This window comes from Dipodomys merriami, unplaced genomic scaffold (genome assembly GCF_024711535.1).
Source record: "Dipodomys merriami isolate MVZ:Mamm:240054 unplaced genomic scaffold, mDipMer1.0.p SCAF_2, whole genome shotgun sequence".
Taxonomy (NCBI): Eukaryota; Metazoa; Chordata; class Mammalia; order Rodentia; family Heteromyidae; genus Dipodomys; species Dipodomys merriami.
In genome coordinates, this window is record NW_027203381.1 from 38,188,449 (window position 1) to 38,199,170 (window position 10,722).

At 38.5% G+C, this 10,722-nt stretch overlaps 1 pseudogene; it reads right to left on the minus strand.

Moving 5' to 3' along the window:
* Nucleotides 1-6,009: 6,009 nt before the first annotated feature.
* Nucleotides 6,010-6,123, minus strand: LOC138832704 (small nucleolar RNA SNORA40; annotated as a pseudogene).
* Nucleotides 6,124-10,722: the final 4,599 nt, after the last annotated feature.

The window sequence follows — 10,722 nt, forward strand, 5'->3', positions numbered from 1 at the left end:
AATTAGTCGAATATTTTTTTCTTTCATGTGATTGTTTCTAACATATTTATAAGATGATTTCTTTGTTGCTTTGTATGTCCCTCCCCCACAGTATAACCCCTGCTTTCATTGTATTTGATGTTGGTATAATTTGTAGAGGGGAAGGGCAAAAACAAACCTTGTAACTAGGGATACAGGTGGACCCATTGCAACAACGAGATGTACAAGTCGTAATATTGAAAAGTGAACTTTACAACTTTGGTGGGGCGGGGGGGCAGGAGATGGGAAGGGATGGGAAGAGAAAACAAAGGAGGAGGCAACAATGCTCTATAAGAAATGTACTCATTACCTTGCCCATGTAATTGTAACCCCTCTGAATGATATTTTCACAAGAAAATATATATATATATATATATATATATATATATATATATATATATATATATATAAAAGAAAAACACAGCCTACAAATTTGTACCTATCACATATGTTGGGTTTTCTGTTTGTTTGTTTGTTTGTTTTGGGGTCCGGTCCTGGGGCCTGAACTCTGGGCCTGGGCGCTGTCCCTCAGCTCTTCAGCTCAAGGCTAGCACTCTACCACTTGAGCCACAGCACCACTTCCGGCTTTTTTCTTTTTGCTTATGTGGGGCTGAGGAATCGAACCCAGGGCCTCGAGCATGCAAGGCAAGCACTCTACCACTGAGCCACCTTCCCAGCCCCCCATCACATATGTTAAAAAGAGACTTGATAAAAGTGTTCAATATTTGATTTTACAAAAGACACTCCCTGTTTCCTTTTCCAGTGTTCATTTCCTCTTTGTTTAATAGCCCTGTTTCTATTGGTCTTAGAATTTCACTGTATCTTCAGCTTTTACTTTAGCCAACTAGAATATTTCATTCAAATAATTAGAATCAACCTAGGACTTTTGCTGGTAATATTGGGGGAATATTTTCTGTTGGCCACAAGCAAGCAAGGAAGTATTTTTTAAAAAGTCCTAGGATTGGGCTGGGAAGGTGGCTCAGTGGTAGAGTGCTTACCTTGCGTGCATGAGGCCCTGGGTTCGATTCCTCAGCATCACATAAGCAGAAAAAGCTGGAAGTGGCACTGTGGCTCAACTGGTAGAGCACTAGCCTTGAGCTAAAGAGCTGAGGGATAGTGCCCAGGCCCTGAGTTCAGGCCCCACAACTGACAAAAAAAAACCCTCCTAGGATTATAGAGAGATACCTTGGTACTATGAGAAGAGTCAGTTCAAACACAAAGTCAACATGACAGAAGAGAGGAAGAAGCTAAAGGAGCCAGTTCTCTGCCAACTAATGAGCAGTCTTATCAGAGGCCAATTCTTTACCTGGGTCTTTAATTCAAACGGTTAAAGTTTTCTTTACTTTTGAGTCCCTCACCATTCAGAGTATGATCAGTAGGCCAGCAGCATTGACATCACTTGGGGTTATTGGAAACGCAGAATGGCTCAGAAGCTGCATTTTTAACAAAATCCTCAGAGGATCTGTGCACATGGACATTTGAAAAGAACTGGCAAAGTCTAGATTAATCAGCTTTATTCATCATCTGCATCCTGCAACAGACCCACAAGTATCCCTGCCCAGATCAGAGATCAGACTCCCCTCTAGAGATAAAGAAATGAGATCCAAGGACTTTACATGCTAGCCAATTACATTCAGAAGTTACAAGTAATAGTAGCATCTTAACTCTAAGATCTGAAGTAATTTCCTCCTGAAATTAGAGGGGCCTGGTCGGTAGCTTCTATGGACTTTGAAGCCATGGTCTAGGGCTACCTATTTAACAGCCTGGTAATAACATTTACTTCAAAACAGCATAGGTTTTAGAGCCATCTTTTCCTCCCTGTATTTATAATCATGGAAAACTCCTCAATCTAGGCAATTCATTTAATGAGTAGCTCCAAATATCTGTTTCCTAACTACCAGCAGTTTAATACAAAAATTACAGGCTACTTTAATTGCCCTTAACCAAACCCTGTGAACAATTTTCTTCTATTATTTCTCACTGAAGCATACACCCTCAGCATGGCTCCCTTTTTATTAATACAATCAAGGAGAGATTTTAAAAAATCTTCATGCACCTTGATCTGTTCAAATTATTGCCTACTTCTGGGATCACATCAATGGAATAAAGAAATATCACCCTTTAGAATATAATTATTTCAAAGAAAATCTTTTCCACACACATTTTGCAACTCTTCTGAGTAGTTCCAATCCATTGAGGGTAAGGAGGTGTGGAGAGTACTCCAGCCACAGCCACCTGTCTAGATGCAGTAACTGAAAAGTCACCTGATATTCCTTTATAAACCAGTGCATTCCCTGGGGAATATATCCCAACTATACCCCCTTTGACAATAATTCTGCAAGTGTTATAACAGATAGAAAACTATTGAATTTAAGCTCATAGACATAGAGCTCAACAAGAAGATTATGATGAGAAGATTATGATAACTCCCCAGGCAACCTTGGAGTAGCAAGTATATAAACATTTTTCACTGCTGTTGAACCGATAGTACTCAAAAGGAGAACTGATTGGAATTGAAGTGCTTGAAAGTCCTTACATTTTCCTAAAAGGAAGCTTTTAGTGTATTTGGATTTGTGAGGCTATGTATGCACAGTTAAATTTCAAGTCAAAAGTAACAGAATAAAACATGATTGTATACAAACCTTTGTGAGAAGAGGATTTTAATTGTGTTACTGAAAGTCAAGAAATATAGGAAAACTATAAAAAGTAGAATAAAAATAGAAAGCATAATTTAGAAAATATCTTAGTACTTAAATGATCATACTAATTTATATAGGTATACCAACTAAAATATTTATATTGAAGAGGGTAGGGAAATATAAAAAAGGATAATGGAGTTAAATTTGATCAAGGTACAACATATACTTATAAGGAAGTATCACAATGAAATTCCTTATGGCATTTACTAGAAACTAATAATTGCTTAAAGTCATTGTTACTACCATTTTGGAAATGTTTGAGCTACATTTTTTTCAAAAGAAATTCATAAAATAGAACTATGTGAAAAAGTTAAAATGGAAGAGTAGAAAAGATACAGGCAAAATTCAGAAGAAAACTCACAGGTAGCAGGTAGCAAGCTGAGAGCATAAGTCAAGTGGTAGAGCACTGTGATTAACCCACTGAGGAAAAAAAAAGATCTGAGGTAAAATGACTTCTTGGGAAAGAAGTAGAAAATCTAAGTATACAAGTAGAAAGAAACAATGGAGAAAAATTGATTGTCAACAAATTGTCCCCCAAAAGGAGGCCAGTGTGTGAAGTGCCCCCACCAGACACGCATCTATAGCATCAACAAAGTGGTTCATACAAAATACCCCAGGAATTCCCTGGGACAAGAAAAAGTATCTCAAGCAGTATGGAGGTTCCTCAGAAGACTTCACATAGATCTCCCCTATGATCCAGCAATCCCACTTTTGGGCATTTACCCAAATGTTTACAAACAAGACCACACTAAAGCTACCAGCACAACTATGTTTATTGCAGCATTATTTACCATAGCTAAGATATGGAACCAACCCAGATGCCCCTCAGTAGATGAATGGATCAAGAAAATGTGGTATATATACACAATGGAATTCTATGCCTCCATCAGAAAGAATGACATTTCCCCATTTGTTAGGAAATGGAAAGGTTTGGAAAAAATTATATTAAGTGAAGTAAGCCAGGCCCAAAGAAGCATAGGTCCCATGGTTTCCCTTATTTGCAATATCTAGTATAGGTATGAGTCAAGCGGAAAAGGTCAGATAATGTGATGTTAGGAAAATGAACCCTTAAATATGTATTTTAATATTTTCGTTTCTTTCATGCATGTGTTTCTAACGCATTTATAAGATTATTTCTTTGTTGCTTTGTATGTCCCTCCCCTACAGTGTAACCCCCGCTTTCACTATATTTGATGTCAGTATAACATGTGGAGGAGATGGGGACAAACAAGTCGTTTAAGGATTCAGGTGGACCTGTTGCAACAATGAGAAGTACAAAATGTCATGTCAAAACCAGCTTTACAATGTCGGTGTGGGGGGGGAGGGGGGTATAATTGGGTGGGGGGAGGGGGGTAAAATTGGGTGGGGGGAGGGGGGAGGCAGGGAAGGGAAGTGAAGGGTCAACAAAGGAGGAGGCTGCAATGCTTGGTAAGAAATGTATGCATTATCCTGCCCATGTAATTGTAGCCCCCCTGTACAGTATGTTCTCAAATAAAATAAAATACAATTAAAAAAAAAAAAAGAAAAAAAAAAGAAAAAGTATCTCTCTTAACTTAAAAGTAGTATACAAGCAAAATGAACCCCAAGATAAGGACATAAGAGGTTTTTTCTTTCTTGCTATTGTTTCTAATGTAATTATAAGGCACCATATGATTTTTTTTGTTGGTTTGTATGTCCCCCACAGTATAACCCCTGTTTTCACTGTATTTGAGGTTGGTATAATTTGGGGAGGGGAAGGGAAAAAACCAAATTGCTTAAATAGGGATACAGGTGGACCCATTGCAACAATGAGATGTACAAGACGCTATGTCAAAAAACGAACTTTTCCATTTAGATGGGGGGGGAGTGTAGCTGTGGAGATGGGAGGGCAGGGATGGTTAGGGGAAAAACAAAGGAGGAAGCAACAATGCTGGATAAGAAATGTACTCATGACCTTGCTCATATAACTGTAACCCCTTCTGTACAGTATTTTCATAATAAAAAAACTTATTTTTTTTAAAATCTGTATAAGTCATTTTATAAAACTAGCAGAATCCTAACATGAAAACTCAAAATAATTATCAATAAAAGGACCAATTACACGTTTATTTGTTGAATGAAGAACACATTGGCTCTTTCCCTTCACCTCCTCCTCAAGCCTAGCTGCTCTGCTAAAAAAGGAGTGTCCTTCACTCTCAGCCCCTCTGTTAGGAGTGTGAATGAGTGGTTTATCCCCGAGTGATGAGTTCAAGAGATGTTTGACTTCCTCTCATACTTCTTAGCACACAAAACAGCCAAATATTTATAGCTCGAAAAATTAAATAAGGGAAACTTATTGAAGACTTCAGAGAATTCAGTCCAGATGAACTCAGGCTAAAAGGGATACTTGCCAGGAATCAATGTTTAATTCATTATTGGGAGAATATGTAATTACCCCTCACACACAATACAGGGTGAGAGAAAAAACAGCTTTCTTCCATGGTAAACACTCCTGCGGGCTTTGAGTATTGTCCCTTTTCTGTATGTGACCAGGAAAGAATCTCTCCTAAGGTACAAGATTTAACTTTCAAAGGATTGGAGAGTCAAACAAAAACAATCTGGTGTATTCCCTCTATTATCAATTGGTAAAGTAGGAAGCTCGTTTCCATGTCATAAAACAGCCTTCTAAGGCCATGCTTTGAGCTGCTGCTCCTGCTTGTTTGTTGTTTGTTTCCAGTTAGCCTCATGAGCACATCAATATTCCTAGTACATATGATGGGAAAAGTACATCTTTAGTCAATGGTGTATGAACACATGTGAGTTTCCCTTTTAATCTTCCATGGCTCTCTATCTTAAAAGAACAAGTTATCACCTCTGCATTCTCAGACCACAGGCTGCCTTTCCAATCTCATCAGCCCTAATTCTTGGTATATGCAGCATCACACATTGCAGGCCCCAAGCTCACAGACTTTTACTTATACTACTTGCTATGGTTCATGCATTGGAAGCTTCATCCTCAATTTGACAATGATGAGAAGTGAGACATGGAGGGGATGATTAGGTCATGAAGGCTCTGACCTCATGAATGGATTAGTGTGGTTTTCTTAGGAGTGGGTTAGCTATCATAAGAATAGGTTTGATATAAAAGTGAGTTCAATCCTCTCTTTCTCCCACCATGTGACTACTGAGGTCAGTCACATTGAGGTGATGGTCCACTGGGCTAGAAGGTTTTGTTGTGGTTGTTGCTGCTGTTGTTTTACTTTTACATCAACTTCATTCTCAGAGCAACCTGTGTGAGTTAACAAACCCTCACATTGCCAACTGTTATAGGAATCATATTCCTTCTTGTATGTACCAAAATGTGTTATGGGTTGCAAAAGAGGATTTACTGCTTACATCTGTCTGAAGGCTTGGTTCCAAATTAAATAAAGACACACACACAAGTGCTCTGGGCTAGAAGTTCTAAGAAAACTTCCTGGACCTGTCTGGCATCTAATGCTTCCTAATAATCAATCTCATTTGTTCAGTCTTTCCTCTTGCTTTTCCTTCTACCTTTTCTTTTTATTATTCTATTTCCTCCTCCACCACCACTAGTACCTCTTCCTCCTCCTTCTCCTCCTCCTTCTCTCCCTCCTCCTCTTTTCTTCTTCCTCTCTCTCTCCCTCTCTCTCTCTTTTTCTCTTGGTTAGCCCAAGCTTCCTCACAGCACAATCTTGTCAACTTGATCACACTTCTTCTACAGATTCTGGATTCCCAATAAATGTTTCTCAGCCATTGAAAATGGAAGGTCTTGATTTCTTGAGGTTCCAGCCTTGGATATTTCATAACTTCTGCAACATTCCATTTGTCAAAGCAGGTTATAAAGCTTTCTGGATTTAAAAGGCAGAGAATTAGGCTCTATCAATGGGATGAAAGGCAAGGAATGTGCAGTTGTCCACTACACTAATTTTTCTCTCAGACCTGATATTCTTTGGAAAAACTGAGGACTAAAGGTCTTGACCTACTGAGATGAGAGTATAAATGAGGCCATTCTTCAGCAGGAATAATTTTCTCACCTCTATGACATATTATAGGTGTCCTTTATTTGACATTTAGCATGTGTTCCAGAAACAGATATTAAAAATTATATACTTTAGTATTTTGGAAAATGAATCATATTTTCAATGTATCAAAGGAGTTGAAAAGTTAAAAGAAATACATTCTTTTGCAAGAATATTTCACATGTTGAAAATTCTGCCTATTTTTTTCATTTCATCAAAGACTACTTCATAAATGTGACACCAAATACAATCACTCATAAATATTTCATTAAACTAGGACTAATTTTTATAAATTGTAAGTATTTGACATTAATAAGCTCATAAAAAGAAACAATGTTATTAGAATCAACAGAAAGAAACTAGTAATTTTGCTGAAAGCCTACCACAGTGTGGAATTTCTACAACTGTACTTTGAAATGTCCGAAGTCATGGATATGCAATGGGTCAAAACAGTTTTTGAACAAAGTCTTAAGCATTTATTCAGCAAAATATTAGGTGGAAATTTTGAGAGTGATCATTTTAAGAATTACTGGCAATAATTGGCATTTAATCTTTACTCTCTACCTACATAACAGCTAAATGCTCATTCTGAGCATTAAAATGTTCAGGAACCTTTGAATAGCTCATTCATTTGCCTAGGTCATGTGAGAAAAAGCTAGGGTTTCCAGGTCAAGTTTCATTTCCTCAAGGGGATCAATTCAGTTTTTCCTGGTAGCAGTGAAACCTACTTGTCTCCATAAATTTTTGTAGAGTTAATTGGTGAGTGAATTCAATATGCTCCCTCAATAGGCTCTCAAGAAATCCACAGACAGTGGAGATGCAATTTAAATACACAGGGAGTAGCCAGAAGAATGAAAAAGAGAGAAGAGCAAATGTCAAAAATGAGATTTAAAGGACCAAGTCAAGACAGGGTGATCCAGTTTGATATGGTGTGTGAGGAACTGGGAATGAACTCAGGTTCCATCTTAACTCTCTGGGAAGATGTGCCGACATCAGATGAGTTCAGAGAAATAATGATAGCTCCATTTCTGAGTAGGAGAGAGATCGCCAGTCAAAGGTGGGAGGCATTTATGGGCCTCCAGGGATAATTTCCAGCAGGCAATTGGTGCATCTCTCTGATGCTTGGGATTGGTGGGGTCAAAGTTAGATTAAGAACTATGACTCTTACTGAGATGCCTTGAAAATCAATGTGATTGCCCAGAAAGACTGGACAAGAACAGTCCCTGACAAAAACACTAGTACTCACCTGTCAGATAAAAGAGACAGACAGGAAAAATGAAGAGTGAACTATTTCAGGATCCAAAGGACAAGAGTCTCTTAAAGGAAGGAATGATCAACTGACGATAGTAACCCCGTGTGTGAAATGAGACTTAGAGGCCTCTCAGCATTGTAATATAGACCACTCATAGCCCAAGCAGTTAGAACAGCCTAGGTTTGCACATTTCAGATAAGACAGATATGTTTAGGATGGTATAGCCATAGGCATAGATTCTCATCTTTCAGTCTGCCAGGGAATTAGCTGTATGACTTTGAATGAGTCGCTTAACTTTGTTGAGTCTCAGGCTCTCTTGTGAAAAGTGTGATAATGACAATTAAGCCCCCTCTATCTACCTCACAGAGCTATTAGATTTTTTTTTTTTTGGTCTGGTCATGGGGCCTGAACTCTGGGCCTGGCCGCTGTCCCTCAGCTCTTCAGCTCAAGACTAGCACTCTACCACTTGAGCCACAGCACCACTTCTGGTTTTTTCTTTTTTGCTTTTGTGGTGCTGAGGAATCAAACCCATGGCCTCATGCATGCAAGGCAAGTGCTCTACCACTAAGCCACCCTCCTAGCCCAGAGCTATTAGATTTTGAGATGAAATGTGTGTGAAAGTGTTGGCAACTAAAATGCACATATTGATGAAGAACTTATTTTAACTTTCATAGACACATTAATAATTATTAATACATGCTCAAAACTATCAGTGTTTGATCCAAGTATAAATAATTTCATTGCTGAAACTCTGAATTGTAAAGACTAAAATCAATGAAATGTTTGTTTTCTCCAGAGTTCATGAGGCTCTTCTAAGCAGCAGCATTCTTGTGGGGGAGGAGAGAAAGAGAGACAGAGAGACAGAGAGAGAGGTTACTGGGGCATGAACTCAGGGCCTCATGCTCACTCTCAGTTTTTTCCCCCTCAAGACTGGCACTCTAGGGCTGGCTCAGTGGTAGAGTGCTTGCCTTGCATGCCTGAGGCTCTGGGTTCGATTCCTCAGCACCACATAAGCAAAAAGAAAAAAGCCGGAAGTGACGCTGTGGCTCAAGTGGTAGAGCGCTAGCCTTGAGCTGAAGAGCTGAGGGACAGCTCCCAGGCCCAGAGTTCAGGCCCCATGACCGGACCCCAAAAAAGAAAAAAAAAAGAAAGGAAAGAAAAAAGACTGGCACTCTACCATTTGAGGCACATTTCCACTTCTGGCTTTTTGCTGATTAACTGAAGATAAGACTCTCTCAGATTGGTCTGCCCAGGCTGGCTTTGAATTGCTGTCCTCAGTTCTCAGCCTTCTAAGTCGCTAGGATTATGGGTGTGAGCCATTGGTGCCAGCCAGCTGTGGTTATTTGATGCTCGGTCAGCCTCCAGACTGTGCACTACTCAATGACACGCCACACTTACCCATTCTCCTTCAGCTTTTGTCTATAACTCCCCACATGGTAACTTGGAACATAGACAGGACTCCGTAAATATTCACCAAAAGGTAAAATCAATTATAGTGACCTCAGGCAGTCATTTAATTTCGTCTTTATTAGAAGAGAACAAACTTTTCCTGTAAGTTTACTCTTAAATCCTTGCACATTCATATTCTCTTGAGACACATTAAGCAACACCAAGAAATACTTGACACATTATTTGGAATAAACAATTATGAACCCACAAAGAACTACAAGATTGTAGGTGTTTGTAACAAACCATCTTAATAGGAGCAAACACTTAAGGAATGGTATTGGAATTACATGGTTCCAGTGCTTAAGGCTGGTAGAATAGTTGCCTTTGTAAACAGCCCACAAGGATAACAGCTTGGGAAGCAGGTAAGAATCCAGTCTAATCCACCAGCTGTATTGTATTTGCTAGGAAATGGTGGGCAAGAATAAAATAGGATTTTTTTAATTAGAAAGTGAAGTGCTCATGAATTAAGGTTAATTAAATTAATAAAAGACTAGGATTAGGTTGAAAGTCTAGAAAGTTTTGAATACTTTAAAAGCTACTGGGACTGGAGAGTTGTGAGCAAAACAACTGAAGACTAATCAATCCTACTTACTCATGTGCCAGATAGGAGGTGAATGTGCTCACATGAGAGGTAATGTTTGCTATTCAACAATGTCCATCAGGAAGCAGGAAGTTTGTACTTTAGAGTTGTGATTGCCTGGTCATAAATCAAAGCCCTGTGGCTTAAGTCCAAAGAAGCTTTGCCATCTTGATGGCATTTTTTTAATGCACAGATTTAGTAGAAGAAGGGAGAACTAGGGAGAGAGAACTAGGAAAAAATAAAACAAAGTAGATTCTTTATACAGACATTGCAAATACCATTTCAGAATGTGTTAGTATAAACTACACAGAAACAAAGTACCTAATTAATTAGATTAATGAATATCAAACATTTAAAGGATCTTGTCAATGAAATTCAAGAAGACTATCCTATGATTAAATAGTACAATGCTAGGATTCTAAGGCATAATATAATTATAATTTTTTGGAAAATAAAATTACACAAAGTAAAACATATTTGATAATTACACAATAAATATGGCTTTGGAGAATTTCTTTTAATTTTTTTTTTAAAAAAAGAATCCAATCCCTCAAGGACTCTTACCTTTATGCCTTCCTCAGTTTCCCTGGCCGTTTGTTCCTAAGGCCTCCCCCATACCTTCCTACATCAACCCTCTGCTCCCCTACTATTAGATGAAAGCTATCCATTGGTTCTAACCTAAGATCAAACATGCCAAGTACCTTAAGAACAGGAGTGATTAGTGGA